This window comes from Mesoplodon bidens (assembly GCF_964165515.1).
Source record: "Mesoplodon bidens genome assembly, chromosome: 16".
Lineage (NCBI taxonomy): Eukaryota > Metazoa > Chordata > Mammalia > Artiodactyla > Ziphiidae > Mesoplodon > Mesoplodon bidens.
The window spans coordinates 30,018,479-30,037,497 of NC_138173.1; positions in this window are offsets into that span (position 1 = coordinate 30,018,479).

The window sequence follows — 19,019 nt, forward strand, 5'->3', positions numbered from 1 at the left end:
TTTGAAGTAAACTTCCAGATGGTCTTTCTTACCATCATATTAGTTTCTTCTCTCCATCATAGATACCATTTGTCATTTGCCATTAATATGAGTAGATGATTATCATAACTATTAATAGGACTTTCAATAATATGATAAAATACATAACATTAATAATGTGAACTGACCTGTATAAATGATAGCTTTAGGAAAAATAAGTTAAATACTGTTATGCTAATATACTAATGAGGGGTTTAGAATGAATGACTTTCTGTGCAAGTTGGTATATACGTGTAAAAATGTATACATCGAGATTGCTCGGAACAAGAGCTTCAATATTAAGAGAGTGCTTGGAATGTTGCTTAGGTGCAAGTTCTCTGAAATCAAGACATAAACTGAGAAGATAACTTGGTATCCAAGGAGCGGCAGTATAATATAGTAAGAAACTAACAGGCTTTGGTATTGGAAAGAATGGAGTCTGAATCTCCTGCTGCACCATTACTAGCAGAGTGAGATTGAAAGTGTTACTTAACCTCTGAATGTTAATTCTTTCCTAAAAATTCTTTTCCTAAAAAAGCGTCCTAAAAATTCTTACTCTCTCTCTCTCTCTCTCTCAGGAGGTTGTTTTAAATGCTGTATCAGTTAACACATACAAATTTACAAATATGTTGTTAGGGAAGAAGAGAGTTAATAAACCATGGTTATTAACACAGCAATGATGTGATATGAATGATATAAAGAATAACTGGTAAAGTTTTGCCGTTTTCCCAGACGTTGGGATGCATCAATATGGAATCATTTGTTAAAAACTGCTCATTGGATCTGGGTAGAGGGAGAGCTGGATTACAAAAGAGATGGAAGAAAATTTAGAGAGAGAGAATTAATTGTGAACTTGATTATGGTGATAGTTTCATGGGTGTATACATTTGTCAAACTGACAGAACTGTACAATTTACATATGTGCACTTCACTGTAGTTCAATCATAGCTCAGTTAAGTTGTAAAATTAATACACTTTGTCTAAGAAAAAACAAAACAGAACACCACTAAGCAAAGGAAATCTTTCCGAAAAGCAGGTAATCTCTGTGCGCAAAAAGGAAGGTATGTCACATCTCTGGATTATGAACAATGGAAATGGAATTTTATGAAAGCATGCTATTGAAACTACAACTGGAACTTTCTTTCCTTTCTCTTTCTAAAATACCCAGTCATTTCAGTGCATCCACCAATCTGTGGTAATTTATGAATTGAATGTATGAACTGTGTGACTAGGAAGGGGTGTGTGAGTTTATGTGTGTCTGTGAACATTAGTATTTCTCCATTTGGCCCTTTCCCTCTACCCCGTGATTCTCTACTCTTCTCTGTTGGACCTGCAATCCTTGTAGACTGAACTCTAAGCACCACATTGCCTGACCTCTTTTGCCCTTTAGCTTTTATTTGGTTCAACAAGGGGTCACCTACTGGCAGGAGACAGAAGAGTGGGTGAGAACGAGGTTGAAGTATTGATGTTCTCCTCACCCTGTTCTCTTCTTGCAGAGTCTCTGTTTGTCTGGGCCTCTCTTCCTTTACCTATGGACACCACTCTTGTTAAGCTCCATTCCTATGGCGATAGATCTCACAAAGTTCAAATAACCCGAATTCTCCTTTTGCCCCTTCAGGACTCTGCGGATAATGCCTTTCTTCTGTTGCTGGTCCCTGGGTTCCCTTAACCTTGCCTACATTCTGGCAAGCAGTCCCTTTGAGGACTCTTTATACTCTCTGAATGTGTCATCTGTGGAACCTGACTGATATATTGTTTATGTGTGATTATGTAGGTGAATTTCAGAGAAGAAGTGAGAGGAAAAGGGTGATGATTAACTCCTCCATAAACCAAAGTCTGTGGCCTTTTGCAATTTGTCTTGGTCACTTCTTACCAATATGTCATATTGCAAAGAAGGTCAGTGAGGGAACCGGGAAGAAAAAAAGATATAGTAAGGAGAAAAAATAAATAAGTGGAGGAAAGAAAGAAGTTTTAAGTTATAATTAAATTAAAAAGCACTATTTTTAGAGTGGATTCACTAATGGTTAAAGTAGTAATGAGAGGATAATAGATGGAAGAAACACTAGCTCTATTCATTGTCAGAGGAGTCCCAAGAAGTAGAATTTGTGAATTGCCATCTTTTTCTAGAGATTGCCATTAGTAAATATTATCTTTAAAAAAAAAGAGTTCAGCCTTTTCATGATTGGCACAGAAATTCCATGGTTGAAAAGTTGTGAGTGAAAATGACAATAATCTTTAGTTGTTTAGTTTTTAGAAACAGCAGGAAAAATCTGGATTTAACTCTTCAAACCAAAGTTGAATTTATTTGTTCTAGAGACATATTAGCTCAGATAAAAGAGCATGGATTAATAAGGGACTTTTAAATAGTAAGAGCTCCATTTGATAAGAGGATCATGTGGAAACAAAAATGATCTATAATGTATTGTACCTACACCCTGCTGCCAGTGGTTGATTAGAAAAAACTGTGTATGTACAAACAGGAAGTGAATATTATAATACTTTGCCTACTTACCTTACATTTAATGAGGGGAAAAATATATATTTTGTGTAGGGATATCCTTCTTGAAAGACAGACTCTAAGAGAATTCAAGTAAACAGAATCAGATTTCTCTTTAGCACACTAAAAAAGAGATAGATTTACATAAAAGTATTTTGAGCCCAAGACAAAATATACTTTAAAATACTGACTTAGAATAATTTATAATATATAAATGTTGTGCAGAAATTATTTTGAGTCTAGATGTTTTGGATAGGGAAATGAAACTCTGGGTTTGTAAGATCTTTTATAATCAAACTTCAGCTCTTTGTAAATGCTCCCTAACCTTTAAATACTTCTATTTGAAATGCTTATTTTAAATGATATTTTCTAAATTATGAACCTACTTAACAGTCCTGGATAAGGTTATTCAGTGACTAGTGATATATTTTGATTTCATCTTTGATAAAGGCTGACTTAGAGAAGGAGAAAGGATATTGTTGAAAGGAGAAAGATATTTTTCACCAAACACACTTTGTTGAGAGGATTTTGTTTTTTTTCAGTAGGAAGGTAAGATTTTTGCTCTAGACACTCTTCATTCTGCTTAACATCCACTAAGATTTAGCCTTTAGATTCATGTTGACCAAATGTTAGATCAAATTTTGGTGGAAATGGGTTCATCCATATGACACGATTAAAAATTTTTTAAAAGCTTTTTCTTTCAGTCTTGGGGTGTAGGTTGGTGGAGCGGAATTTACTGAGGCTGGAGTATATCAGAATTTGGTGGAAAAGTTAACAATTACCTTACCTATTCCCTTTATGATTTTACAGATTTTGATCACACTTTTAAAAATCTTTAATTATTAAAATTAACTTTTTGGTCTCCATTTGTCCAAATTCAAAGTACTCATTTTTTTGGGAGACATAATTTTTATGGAGTAATTTTTATTATTGACTTGAAGGTCTTAGTAGATCTTCTCTTAATTTTATCTAATTTATTAACATCCTAGCTATGTCATATTATAGGGTGTTATAATAATATGTTTCCTTCTGACTGTTACAGTTTTGGAAAGCTTGGATATCTGGTATATTGGTTTCTTGTGATTGGAAGAATATTTCTATATGAGATATTTTTCACCAGGGGTTAATTGAATATTATTTGCTGTGCATATTTCTAAAGAATTGAGCACTTCAATAATATACTGATGTATATTTTATGTCATAATCTAATGAAAAATCAGGAAATATTTATTTAGCTCTAGTATACTGTTTTTTACAAGTATGTATTTTAACTACATGTTAAATAGGCAGTTATTTTGCATGGCAGGAATATATTGTAACGTCAATGTGAAGGTCTATTTATTTCTATACAGGAAAAGAGTCAATTTGAAGAATTTTCTAAAATAATTCAGCTCAAGGTTTACTTCTAGTTAGATTGTTTAAAAAATCTCTTGCATATCTCTTCAGTTTTGTCTGTGCAAATGTAGATTCAGTTTGAGAATTTTGGTTCTACCTTTTTTCTAAGTCCTTCCATAATTTATATACTTACAGCAATACAAAGAAGTTACAAAAATATTTTCTCCTTATGTGCCTAGTGATGAAAAAATAGAAATAATCACAACAGTCTGATTTTCAGAGACTGTGTTGTACAATATTTTTTTCTTATTTGGATATAAATCAGTTTGTGTGTGCAAAAGCTTTTCTAAACCTCTATTCATTACTTGTTTTGTTTCTAGAAATGTTTGTTTGTTTTCCTAATTTCAGACACTTTAAGACTACTTACCATACTATATGAGCATTTTCTAAAATTTATGATATTTACAAAGGCCAAATCTTGAAGATATTGCAAACCAAATTTGTAGGCATAGGCACTTTAAAGATGAGTTGTTTTATCACATCCTTTGAGAAAGAAATTTTTACTTTCTGCATAATTGCTCAAGAAGAATTTAGCAACCATTTGAAACCTTTCAGTTAATCCCAATTATCTTATTTTTCATTTTATTTCACATGAAATTAAAATTGTAAAACCACTTTAATTTAATGCTTAGTTACATTTAACAACATCGATTTTAATTCATATTAGATGAATCATGTAGCATTAATTTTATTTACCTTACAACTTTTCTTCATTAAAATAATACACATTCATTGTAGAAAATTTGGAATTAAAGGATACTGAAAAAATAGAAAATGGAAAATTAATAGCAATTAAAGATATTTTAATTGAACATGTATTTTAAGGAAAGTGTTTTATGCTGTGGGTTAGATTTCAGCTTTTTGAGATGAATGAGCATTACTAGGCATAAGAACACTGGTGGCCTTTTTAATTTTCTATTGTTCCTCATGTGTTTTATTATAATGGCAATCACAAAAATCAAATGTTTCTGCCTTAGTTTGATGCAATTATAAATTAGTAAACTTAGTTTGAGAAAAGGTATGTAATGAAAGAAAAGGATTGCACAGCACAGGGACATCAGTTCGGTGTTTTGTGACCACCTAGAGGGGTGGGATAGGGAGATACAAGAGGGAGGAGATATGGGGATATATGTATATGTATAGCTGATTCTCTTTGTTATAAAGCAGAAACTAACACGCCATGATAAAACAATTATACCCTAATAAAGATGTTAAATAAACAATAAAAAAACTAGGAAAAAGAAAAACCAAAAAGCCCGAAAAACAACCTTTATTATGTTGGCAAAGAAATCATGGACTTTACATCTTCAAGACGTTTGATGTTCTAAAATTAAAGAAACATTTTAATTCTATCAATCATAGAACATTATGTAAGTGTAAGTGAATATTTTGTGTTAAGTTTTAGAGATGAGATGAGGACAAATATTAACAAGGGGAATATTTTTTTTTTCCTAAATAACCAAAACCATACAGTTCCCAAGTCCATTAAAGAAAGAACAGGGAGGAGGAACCAAGATGGTGGAGTAGAAGGACGCACTCTCACTCCCTCTTGTGAGAACACCAGAATCACAACTAGCTTCTGGACAATCATCGACTGGAAGACACTGCAACTCACCAAAAAGATAACCCCACATCCAAAGACAAAGGAGAAGCCACAATGAGACAGTAGGAGGGGCACAATCACAATAAAATCAAATCCTTTAACTGGTGGGTGGGTGACTCACAGATTGGAGAACACTTATACCACAGAAGTCCACCAACTGGAGTGAAGGTTCTGAGCCCCACGTCAGACTTCCCAACCTGGGGGTCCAGCAACGGGAGGAGGAATTCCTAGAGAATCAGACGTTGAAGTCTAGTGGGAATTGATTGCAGGACTTAAACAGGGCTGGGGGAAACAGAGACTCAACTCTTGGAGGGCACACATAAAGTAGTGTTTGCATCAGTACCCAGGGATAGGAGCAGTGACCCCAGGGAAGACTGAACCAGACCTACATGCTAGTGTTGGAGGGTCTCCTGCAGAGGCGGAGGGAGGGGCTGTGGCTCACCATGGGGGCAAGGACACTGACAGCAGAAGTTCTGGGAAGTAATCCTTGGCGTGAGCATTCCCAGAGTCTGTCATTAGCCCCAACAAAGAACCCAGGTAGGCTCCAGTGTTGGGTTGCCTCAGGCCAAACAACCAACAGGGAGGGAACCCAGCCTCACCCATCACCAGTCAAGTGGATTAAAGTTTTGCTGAGCTCTGCCCACCAGAGCAACAGTCAGCTCTACCTACCACCAGTCCCTCGCATCAAGCCTCTTAGATAGCCTCATCTATCAGAGGGAAGAGAGCAGAAACAAGAAGAACTACAGTCCAGCAGCTTGTGGAACAAAAACCACATTCACAGAAAGATAGACAAGATGAAAAGGCAAAGGGTTATGTACCAGATGAAGAAACAAGATAAAACCCCAGAAAAACAAGTAAATGAGGCGGAGATAGGCAACCTTCCAGAAAAAGAATTCAGAATAATGATAGTGAAGATGATCCAGGACCGTGGAAAAACAATGGAGGCAAAGATCGAGAAGATACAAGAAATGTAATAAAGACCTAGAACAATTAAAGAACAAACAAACAGAGATGAACAATACAATAACTGAAATGAAAATTACACTAGAAGGAATCAATAGCAGAATAACTGTGGCAGAAGAACGGATAAGTGACCTGGAAGACAGAATGGTGGAATTCACTGCTGTGGAACAGAATAGAGAAAAAAGAATGAAAAGAAATGACAGCCTAAGAGACCTCTGGGACAATATTAAATGCAACAAAATTTGCATTATAGGGGTCCCAGAAGGAGAAGAGAGAGAGAAAGGACAGAAAAAATATTTGAAGAGATTATAGTCAAAAACCTCCCTAACATGGGAAAGGAAATAGCCACCCAAGTCCAGGAAGCTCAGCAAGTCCCATACGGGATAATCCCAAGGAGAAACACACTAAGACACATAGTAATCAAATTGGCAAAAATTAAACATAAAGGAAAGTTATTGAAAGCAGCAAGGGAAAAATGAAAAATAACATACAAGGGAACTCCCATAAGGTTAACAGCTGATTTCTCAGCAGAAACTCTACAAGCCAGAAGGGAGTGGCATGATATACTTAAAGAGATGAAAAGGAAGAACCTACAACCAAGATTACTCTACCCAGAAAGGATCTCATTCAGATTTGATGGAGAAATCAAAAGCTTTACAGAAAAGCAAAAGCTAAGAGAATTCAGCACCACCAAACCAGCTATACAACAAGTGCTAAAGGAACTTCTGTAAGTGGGAAACACAAGAGAAGAAAAGGATCTACCAAAACTAACTCAAAACAATTAAGAAAATGGTCATAGGAACGTACATATCGATAATTACCTTAAACATGAAAGGATTAAATGCTCCAACCAAAAGACACAGGTCTATTGAATGGATACAAAAACAAGACCCATCTATATTCTGTCTACAAGAAACCCACTTCAGACCTAGGGAAACATACAGACGAAAGTGAGGGGATGGAAAAAGATATTCCATGCAAATGGAAATCAAAAGAAAGCTGGAGTAGCAATACTCATATCAGATAAAATAGACTTTAAAATAAAGAATGTTACAAGAGACAAGGAAGACACTACATAATGATCAAGGGATCAATCCCAGAAGAAGATACAACAATTGTAAACATATATGAACCCAACATAGGAGCTCTTCAATATATAAGGCAACTGCTAACAGCTATAAAAGAGGCAACAGTGACACAATAATAGTGGGAACTTTAACACCTCACTTACACCAATGGACAGATCATAAAAAATGAAATAAATAAGGAAATAGAAGCTTTAAATGACACAATAGACCAGATAGATTTAATTGATATTTATAGGACATTCCAACCAAAAACAGCAGATTACACTTTCTTCTCAAGTGCGCACAGAGCATTCTCCAGGATAGATCACATCTTGGGTCACAAATCAAGCCTCAGTAAATTTAAGAAAATTGAAATCCTATCAAGCATCTTTTCTGACCAAAACGCTATGAGATTAGAAGTGAATTACAGGGAAAAAATGTAAAAAACACAAACACATGGAGGATAAACAGGATAAACAATACGTTACTAAATAACCAAGAGATCACTGAAGAAATCAAAGCAGAAATAAAAAAATACCTAGAGACAAGTGACAATGAAAACACGATGATCCAAAACCTATGGAATGCAGCAAAAGCAGTTCTAAGAAGGAGGTTTATAGCTATACATGACTACCTCAAGAAACAAGAAGAATCTCAAGTAAACAACCTAAACTTACACCTAAAGGAACTAGAGAAAGAAGAACAAACAAAACCCAAAGTTAGCAGAAGGAAAGAAATCATAAAGATCAGCGGAGAAATAAATGAAATAGAAAGAAAGAAAACAATACCAAAGATCAATAAAACTAAAAGCTGGTTCTTTGAGAAGATAAAATTGATAAACCATTAGCCAGGCTCATCAAGAAAAAGAGGGAAATGACTCAAATCAATAAAATTAGAAATGAAAAAGGAGAAGTTACAGCAGACACTGCAGAAATACAAAGCATCCTAAGAGACTACTACAAACAACTCTATGCCAATAAAATGGACAACCTGGAAGAAATGGACAAATTCTTAGAAAGGTATAAATTTCCAAGACTGAACCAGGAAGAAGCAGAAAATATGAACAGACAAATCACAAGTAATGAAATTGAAACTGTGATTAAAAATCTTCCAACAAAGAAAAGTCCAGGACCAGATGGCTTCACAGGTGGATTCTATCAAACATTTAGAGAAGAGCTAACACCCATCCTTCTCAAACTCTTCCAAAAATTTGCAGAGGAAAGAGCACTCCCAAACTCATTCTGTGAGGCCACCATCACCCTCATACCAAAACCAGACAAAGATACTACAAAAAAAGAAAATTACAGACCAATATCACTGAAGAATATAGATGCAAAAATCCTCAACAAAATACTAGCAAACAGAATCCAACAACACATTAAAAGGATAATACACCATGATCAAGTGGGATTTATCCCAGGGATGCAAGGATTCTTCAATATATGCAAATCAATCAATGTGATACCATATTAACAAACTGAAGAATAAAAACCATATGATCATCTCACTAGATGCAGAAAAAGCATTTGACAAAATGCAACACTGATTTATGATAAAAACTCTCCAGAAAGTGGGCATAGAGGGAACCTACCTCAACATAATAAAGACCGTATACAACAAACCCACAGCAAACATCATTCTGAATGGTGAAAAACTGAAAGCATTTCCTCTAAGATCAGGAATGAGACAGTTAGAATGGGCATCATCAGAAATTCTACAAGCAACAAGTGCTGGAAAGCATGTGGAGAAAAGGGTACACTGATGCATTGTTGGTGGGAATGTAATTTGATACAGCCACTATGGAGAACAGTATGGCGGTTCCTTAAAAAACTAAAAATAGAATTACCATATGATCCAGCAATCCCACTACTGGGCATATACCCAGAGAAAACCATAATTCAAAAATACACATGCACTCCAATGTTCATTGCAACACTATTTACAATAGCCAGGTCATGGAAGCAACCTAAAAGTCCACCAACAGATGAATGGATAAAGAAGATGGGGTACATTTATACAGTGAAGTATCACTCAGCCATAAAACGGGCCAAAATTGAATCATTTGTTGAGACATGGATGGATATAGAGAGTGTCATATAGAGTGAAGTAAGTCAGAAAGTGAGAAACAAATATCATATATTAATGCATGTATGTGGAACCTAGAAAAATGGTACAGATGAACTGGTTTGCAGGGCAGAAGTTGAGACACAGATGTAGAGAACAAACATATGCACACCAAGGGGGGAAAACCACAGTGGGGTGGGAATGGTGGTGTGCTGAATTGGGCGATTAGGATTGACATGTATACACTGATGTGCATAAAATTGATGACTAATAAGAACCTGCAGTATAAAGAGACAAACAAAGAAACAAAAAAATCAAAAACCAAGAAAAGCAACTGATACTAAACTTTCTTTGGGTTATTTGTATGGAAATATGTTAATATAAATGTTTCAGATATTACATGAAATTTCTAAAAATCTTATATGTTGTGGTATAATGTTATAAGTCATAATTCTAGTTACTACTTTAAAATGTATTTCTCAGAAATAGCTAAATTTCCTTGTCAACTGCATTATTATGAACTTTCATCAAATCTTTAACCGTGGTCATTTTAAAGTCTATTGTCATTTACAGACAGTTCTGGGTGTACTTTGATGCTTTTGCAAAAATGTTCCTATGAAAAGTTTATATCTTCAAGGAATTCATGGAAAAGTCTCTGACAAGTACGGGTTTCTGGTAACTGACTATACTGCTGAACTGAATGAATAAGCATTTTCAGAACTCTAATGGGAAACTGATGAATTCATAAAAGTGCTAACAAAAGATTAAAATAAAAAAATTAATTACATGGTAGTGAGTGAACTGATGAGGATGATTATAATTTTTGTGACTTTCTGTTTGAATAAAAATAAATAAACCCCACAAGGACTCAAAGGCAAAAAATATATAAATCAATTTTCACTGCAAAGTAAAGGAGCTGTTACAGTGGAGGATCAATATGTCAATATTATGACATAGTATGAGTGTGTTTCGTGTTTTGTAATTGAAATCATTGTTGCTTTTGTTGTGGTCATCCATTTACAATGCTTGGTGTCAGTTTATTTATCTCTTGTAAAAATAAAATACAGTGTGTGTGTGTGTGTGTGTGTGTGTGTGTGTGTGAAATAAACCTACAAACAATAAATGCTGGAGAGGGTATGGAGAAAAGGGAACCCTTATGCATTGTTGGTGGTAATGAAAATTGATACAGCCACTATGGAGAACAGAATGGAGGTTCGTACATGTATAACTGATTCACTTTGTTATAAAGCAGAAACTAAAACAAACAAACAAACAAACAAAAAAAAAACCAAAAACTGAAAATAGAACTACCATATGACTCAGCAATCCCACTACTGGGCATATACCCAGAGAAAACCATAATTCAAAAAGACACATGCAGCCTAATGTTCACTGCAGCACTATTTACAATAGCCAGGACATGGAAGCAACCTAAATGCCCATCAACAGAGGAAAGGATAAACAAGATGTGGTACATATATACAATGGAATTACTCAGCCATAAAAAGGAATGAAATTGGGTCATTTGTAGAGACATTGATGGACCCAGAGACTGTCATACTGAGTGAAGTAAGTAAGAAAGGGAAAAACAAATATTGTATATTAATGCATATATATGGAATCTGAAAAAAAATAGTATAGAAGATCTTATTTACAAAGCAGAAACAGAGACACAGACGTAGAGAACAAATGTATGGACACCGGGGGGGTGCGGTGGGAAAAAGAGTGGGACATTTCTTATGTTGTAGATTTTGGTGGGTTTGTGCTCAAGGTTTAAATCTTCATTAAAAAATAAAAAAACTCTGGGCCTCCCTGGTGGCGCAGTGGTTGAGAGTCCGCCTGCCGATGCAGGGGATACGGGTTCGTGCCCCGGTCTGGGAGGATCCCACGTGCCGCGGAGCTGCTGGGCCCGTGAGCCGTGGCCGCTGGGCCTGCGCGTCCGGAGCCTGTGCTCTGCAGCGGGGGAGGCCACAGCAGTGAGAGGCCCGCGTACCGCAAAAAAAATAAAAATAAAAAAAAAAAAATAAAAAAAAAAATAAAAAAACTCGAAGTCAATCCTGAAAAGGTACATAAAAAGAAGTTAATTCACAACTAAAATTAATATGGAACAATGGAACTTTGCTATCAAGACTCCATCTATTAATATTTATCAAGATAAATCATTTCTATATCTAAATGTGTATACAGCTAGCAAGATGTTTAATACGTTTTTTTTAAGTTGACTATGAAGATGGCTAGAAAAATTAAACACATATATAAGCTCAACAAAGTTTTCCCTGGTAGTAATCAAAGACAATGAATGAGAGACTGAAATTATGGTCAGTAACATATTAGCTAATGTGTTGTAAATGTTCAACATGGTGCTAAAGAAGAAACTATGCAGATGCTATATTCTATTAAAAACTCAAGAAAAACTATATAAGCAGAATATAGTTATGTTGTTATCGATTTTGATTTCCTTATTGCGTTATCTTCACCATGGAGAAACAGAAAAAGAATATTTTCTTGTGTGGAAAATAAAGAGTAAGTTAAAGGAATATACATGGTCATCAATAATTGTGGTTATCTACAAGGGGATCAATGGTGAATTTTCATAAAATGTGAAGACAAATTTTCAATAATTTCCAAATATATTTTTGTTACAATGGTTACTGTGGGATATTTCCTGAATTTTCTCTGCTAATCTTACAAGAACACTGTGAAATGTCACACCAAAGAATTATACAGTAAATGTAAACATTTTTAGTAATAACCCATCTAGAATGTAAAATCTTTGATTTCCTTTCCTTTCCCTGTTTGATTAATTTGGAGTTAGTGGAGAAATTTGTTGTTTCCCATTATGAATTTAAAAAAGCAAGATGCTCTATTTTGTTAATGGAGAACATGGAGTGTGTATTTTTTTCACATTGTGGTTGTAATATTTTTCTTAGTTTTGATCTGTCACTTTACCTCTAAAGATTAGTTTTGGTCTTTTTTTTATTGTGTAAGTTTCAGGTGTAAAACATTATAATTTGATATCTGCATATAATACAAAGCGATCACCCCCTAAACTCTAGTTACCATCCATCATAGTTTTGGTTTTTTTTTCTTCAGAGATTCATCAGAGGTAAAATAACTCTATAATAATCTTCATAGGGAATCACAGATACATGAATTTTTAGAATTGGATGCAGAAGTAGTACTATGCTAGTCATCAAATATATAAATCCTCTTCAAATGTTCACTTTAATTCATATAGTCATTCAAAAATATTTATTAAATACCTCTTCTGACCCAGGCACTCGTGAGCCAGTTAAGATATGATCTGGTCCTCAATGGGTTTACAGTCAAATGGGAGGACGGATATACTTGCATATATAATAAAATGTGCAGAGAACAATGATAACATAAGTTTTAGGGTATTATGATAGCATTTAGAAAGTTACCTAATTCCCATGCTTCTGGTGATGGAGAGGCCACTTCATTGTATAATAGTTTCATCTTCAGGCAACTCTAATAACTAGAAATGTCTTCCTAATTTAACTTAATTTAATTTAATTTAAGTCATTTATTTTGGGTAGCTTCATATTGGTTCTCAACCTTTTCCCCTTTCTTAACGTTCTTGAAGTATACTGTCCATTTCCATTAATAAAAATTATGTCATTAGTACTCAATGGAAAGAGATAGGAACATATATCAAATAGAGGGTGGGCAACCTGTGTACTTTGTATCAGGCTACTTTCCCCACTTAAGGTGAAACCCATAATGTCAGACAACTTAGGTCTCTACAGTACCAGGAGAGGAAGAGATCCAATATTCACCCATTACCTGAGACTCCTTGATTGAAGAAAGCTAATTGAAGTTATTTCTTTCCATCAGAGAGGGTTACAGGACTTGTTATGAGCAAAGATAAGGGGCCCATTGCCTGAGTTATAGGTACACGACCCCTACTCCAGTGATTCTGATATGTCTCCTACAAAGTGAGGTTCACTGGCTTATCTATTTATGGTACTATGTTAGGTGATACAGAAAAAATACAAGAATATAAAAATGTCTTTTAAATATCCTAAAGAGTATTGGATGTCAACTATCAAGTTGTGAGATAACTTGCCAGTGGCTTGTGATTGATATTACTTAGACTAATGAAATCTCAAATTACTTAAAATATCAGGGTAAATTAAACTTAATTCCGTTCAATTCTCTACCTTTTTTCCCTGCATCTCAATTTGTTTTCTTGAGTGGGAGAGAAAGAAATAGAATGACAGAGCCCAATGACATAGTATTGCACATGTGAACACCATCTGTTTATAATTGTCAAGGAATAAAATGGTGATAACCCACTGTGACAATGAGAGAAGACAAAACTATAGATGGGTATAATTTAAGGCTAAATGTTTCAGGAGTCAGGAGTGAAGTAAGAACAGAGGAAAATGGAGATTCTTATAAAAAAGCAATGACAATGTGTTGAGTAATGGGGGAGTAGAGAGAATCCAGAAGAGCTTTAGAAAAGGAAAAGAGGAAAAAATTCAAGATACATCTCAAATATTGATAGGACTTAGACAGTTGAGGTAATGTGGACATGATGTAGAATGGTGAACCAGTTTGTTGCAGGCACAGACAACATAAAAAATTGCAAGATAAAATTGAAAATGGAAGCTGAAGCCTGATCAGGGTGGAAGAAATTGTTTAGATTTTACAGTCTTAGCAATAGATAATCATTGAGGATTTGGGGTTTAGGGAGCAGCTTGATTATAACTGGAAATCACCTTAATTTCAGCCTTATTTCTGCCATCTACCCCTTTCTCATGTCCCAATCTTTATTCTTTAATTTGGTAAATACTTACCAAAGTCCTGCTATATACTGGATATGTTCTAGGCATTGTGACAATTCAGCAAACAAAACAGACAACAATCTCTACCTTCCTAAAGCTTACATTCTTTCTTTTCCCCGTGGATCCCTTCTTTCCATTGTTAACTGTGTTCCCTGAACACACCTCACAATTAAAAACCTCTTTAGGCATTTAGGAGTAAGAGAGAGCTGGGAAGAAAAAGAGATGAGAAATGGCAAGCAATTGGTGGAATGCTGGAGATTGAGTAGGTAGGTAGAAGTGACTGAAGGGCGTCGTTTTGTTTCCTTGTTAAGAACAGAAACGTTTAGTCTTTACACTTCAGTCATTCAGGTTGCCATAGCGTAAGCTCCCTCCATTTCTGCTAATGTTCAGGAAGGCACATGCAGACAACGGCAAAGGAAAAATAACAAAGGCTCAACGTCAAACCTATAAGGCAGCTGAGTTTTTCATACCCCACTAAAGCACTAGTGAGGTTGTAGGTTTTAATTATCAGTGCCTGACAATTCTATTGCCAGGAGCAATAGAATTTAAAAAGTTTTGGATATACTGGATGTGAAAGAAAGGAACTTCAAATAAGAGCAGTTGACGGACTCTGCCACCACTGTAAATACTCTAAAGTGCCGTGAGAAGATGTCAATTTTTCAAATACTAGTCTTTGAGAGAAGTGACAGGATGCATAGTAAATATAGCATGGTAAATATTTAAAGTCTAAATTAAACTTCTGCTGAGAGCTTTTTCCAATTGAATTTAAGGTCACAGTCCTTAGATTCTGAATGATTGGCTTAAACAGACTGGCATGCTGCTGTGTCTGCTATGGCCTTTGGCAAAAGTAATGACTGTGCCTAGGCCATATTCTGCCTGAGATAATTGTCTAGGACTTGGGGACTGGTTACTTTCTAAATTTCCAGGATGAAGCCTTTGCAAAATGTATTGTAGTAACTTGTTGGATTTTTAAAAAGTTAAGCATGTTAGGGTTGAATGGATTCAACTGCCAATATCCTGAGGGTAACACACTGCGATGAGTTTCCTTAATTTATGTTCTCCTAGAATATCATCTATTTCATACAGGCTTTTGAATACATATGAGGGCAGTAACCTCTAATCTTGTCTTTTAGTCTTTTCCGATTAATGACTTCTCATTTTGTGCTTTTGCATGCTCCTTTTCTTTTCTCCTTTCCCCTTGATTAGTTTATCTAATGACCTGTCGGTTAAAACTTTTTTTTCAAAAAATTATTTCTTGCAATCATTTTCATTAATTTATATTTTAATTTTCATCAGTTATTTTTTCTGCTATCATTGTATTGGTTTTCTTTATTTTTTTTTTCAGCTTCTTGAATTGGATGCTTATTTATTTTTGTTTTCTTTTTTCAAATGTAAGTATCAATATTTGAGGTTGTGACTGTTCCTCTTAGCACAACTTTATCACATTGCTTGAAATAAAAATTAGTTTTCTTATTATTTTCCAGATGTCTTTTAGTAGATTTTTTATTTCCATTTTGAATCAACAGGTTTTTTTTAAACCAGGTGGTATGTTTTTCATTTTGTTATTAATTTCTAGTTTTATTGTTTTGTGATCCAAAGTATGTTGCCTTCATTGTTTCTACTTTTTGGAATTTGGTTGAGTTCTTTTTGCCTACTAAGTGGACAAATTTTGTTAATGTTCCATGGACATGTAAGAAATAGGTATAGTTTTTTCTTTTTGTGATGTAAGGGTTCAAAGCACAGTGATTATATGCTATGTTATTAATTATGCTCTTTAGGATTTCTACATTTTTACTTATTATTTCTCCACTTGATATGTCAAGGATGAGAGAGGTAAACTAATATTTCCTACTACTAATGCATTTGGCTGTTTCTCCTTGTATATCTTATATAGGCATACCTCGAAGATATTGTGGGTTAATTTCTAGACCACCACAATAAAGTGCATATCTCAATATAGAGTCAGATGAATCTTTTGGTTCCCCAGTCCATAAAAAGGTTATGTTTATACTATACTGTAGCTTATTATGTATACACTAGCATTGTGTCTAAAAATTGTATATACCTTAATTAAATAACACATTATTGTTAAAAAAATTCTAACCATCATCTGAGCTTTCAGCAAGTAGATATTTTTGCTGGTGGAGTGTCTTCCCTGATGCTGATGACTGCTGACTGATCAGGGTGGTGGTTGCTGAAGGGTGGGGTGAGTGTGGCAATTTCTTAAAAGAAGACGACAATAAAGCTTGCTGTATCGAAAAACTCTTCCTTTCATGAATGGTTTCTCTGTAGCATGCAATGCTGTTTGATAGCATTTTACCCACAGTAGAACTTCTTTCAAAATAGGAGTCAATCCTCTCACACCCTGCCTCTGTTTTATCAACAGAGTTTATATAATATTCTAAATCCTGTGTTGTCATTTCAGCAATCTTCACAGCACCCTCACCAGTAGTAGATTCCATCTCAAGAAACCACTTTCTTTGCTCATCCATAAGAAATAACTCCTCATCCACTAACATTTTATTATGAGATTGTAGCAATTCAGTCATATCTTCAGGCTCCACTTCTAGCTATCTTGCTATTTCCACCACATCTGTAGTTACTTCCTCCACTGAAGTCTTGAGCCCCTCAAAATCATTCATGAGGTTTGGAATCCGCTTCTTCCAAACTCATGTTAACATTGATATTTTGAATTTCTCTCATGGATCACAAATGTTCTTAATGGCATTTAGAATGGTGAATCACCAGAAGGTTTTCAATTTACTTTGCCCAGATCCATCAGAGGAATCACTATCTATGGTAGCTGTAGCCTTATAAAATGTATTTCTTAAATAATAAGTCATAATTCCTCTTTAATCCATGGGCTGCAGAATGGATGTTGTGCTAGCAGGCATGAAAACAACATTAATCTCGTTGTTATCTCCATCAGAGTTCTTGGGTGACCAGGTGCACTGTCAATGAGCAGTAATACTTTGAAAAGAATCTTTTTTTCTGAGCACTAGAGCTCAATAGTGGGCTTACAATACTCAGTAAACCATACTTTGTTGTTCAATTTATAGAGCACAGGCAGAGTAGATTTAGCGTAATTCTGAAGGACTGTAGGATTTTTGGAATAGTACATGAGCATTGGCTTCAACTTAAAGTCACCAGTTGAATTAACCCCTAACAAGTCAGCCTGTCCTTTGAAGCTCTGAAGCCAGGCATTGACTTCTCTGTAGCTAACAAAGTCCTAGGTGGTATCTTTTCCCAATGTACGGTTGTTTTATCTACATTGAAAATCTATTGTTTTATGTAGTCACCTTCATTAATTATCTTAGCTAGAGCTTCTAGATAGCTTGCTGATGTTTTTGCATTATCACTTAACGTTTCACCTTGCACTTTTAGATTGTGAAGACAGCTTCTTCCTTAAACCTCATGAACCAACCTCTGTTAGCTTCAAACTTTTCTTATGCTGCTTCCTCACCTCTCTCAGCCTTCACAGAATGGAAGAGAGTTAGGGCCTTGCTCTGGATTAGGCCTTGGCTTAAGGGAATGTTGTGGCTGATTTGATCTTCTATCCAGACCACTAAAACTTTCTCCATATCAGCAATAAGCCTGTTATGCTTTCTTATCATTTGCGTGTTCACTGGAGTAGCGTTTTTAATTTCCTTCAATAACTTTTTCTTTACATTCACTACTTGGCTAACTGTTTTGTCCAAAAGGCCTAGCTTTCAGCTTTTCTCAGCTTTAGACATGCCTTCCTCACCAAGCTTAATCATTTATAGTTTTTGACAAAGTGAGAGCCTCTTTCTTTCACTTAAACTTTTAAAGGCCATTGTATGATTATTAACTGCCCTAATTTCAATATTGTTGCATCTCAGGGAATAGGGAAGTCTGAGGAGAGGGAAAGAGATGGAGAACAGCTGGTCAGTGGAGCAGTCAGAACACACATAACATTTATCGATTAAATTTACTGTCTTATATGAGGGTACTTCATGGCACACCAAAACAATTGCAAGAGTAACATCAAAGATCACTGATGACAGATTACAAATATATTAATAATAATAATGAAAAAGTTTGAAATCTTGTGAGAGTTGCCCAAATGTGACACAGAGACAGGAAGTGAGCAAATGCTGTTGGAAAATTGGCACTGATAAACTTGGTCTACGCAGTTACCAAAATCCTTCAATTTGTAAAAAATGTAGCACAATTAAATGTAGCAAAGTACAGGGCTTCTCTGGTGGCGCAGTGGTTGAGAATCTGCCTGCTAAAGCAGGGGACATGGGTTCGAGCCCTGGTCTGGGAGGATCCCACATGCCTCCGAGCAACTAGACCCGTAAGCCACAACTACTGAGCCTGCGCATCTGGAGCTTGTTCTCCGCAACAAGAGAGACCGCGATAGTGAGAGGCCCGCACACCGCGATGAAGAGTGGCCCCCACTTGTCACAACTAGAGAAAGCCCTCGTACAGAAACGAAGACCCAAAACAGCAAAAATAAATAAATAAATGAATAAACTCCTACCCCCAACATCTAAAAAAAAAAAAATTCTTCTAAAAAAATGTAGCAAAGTACATTAATTTTGTGAATTTTACTGCTAAGTTATTATTATTTTATTTTA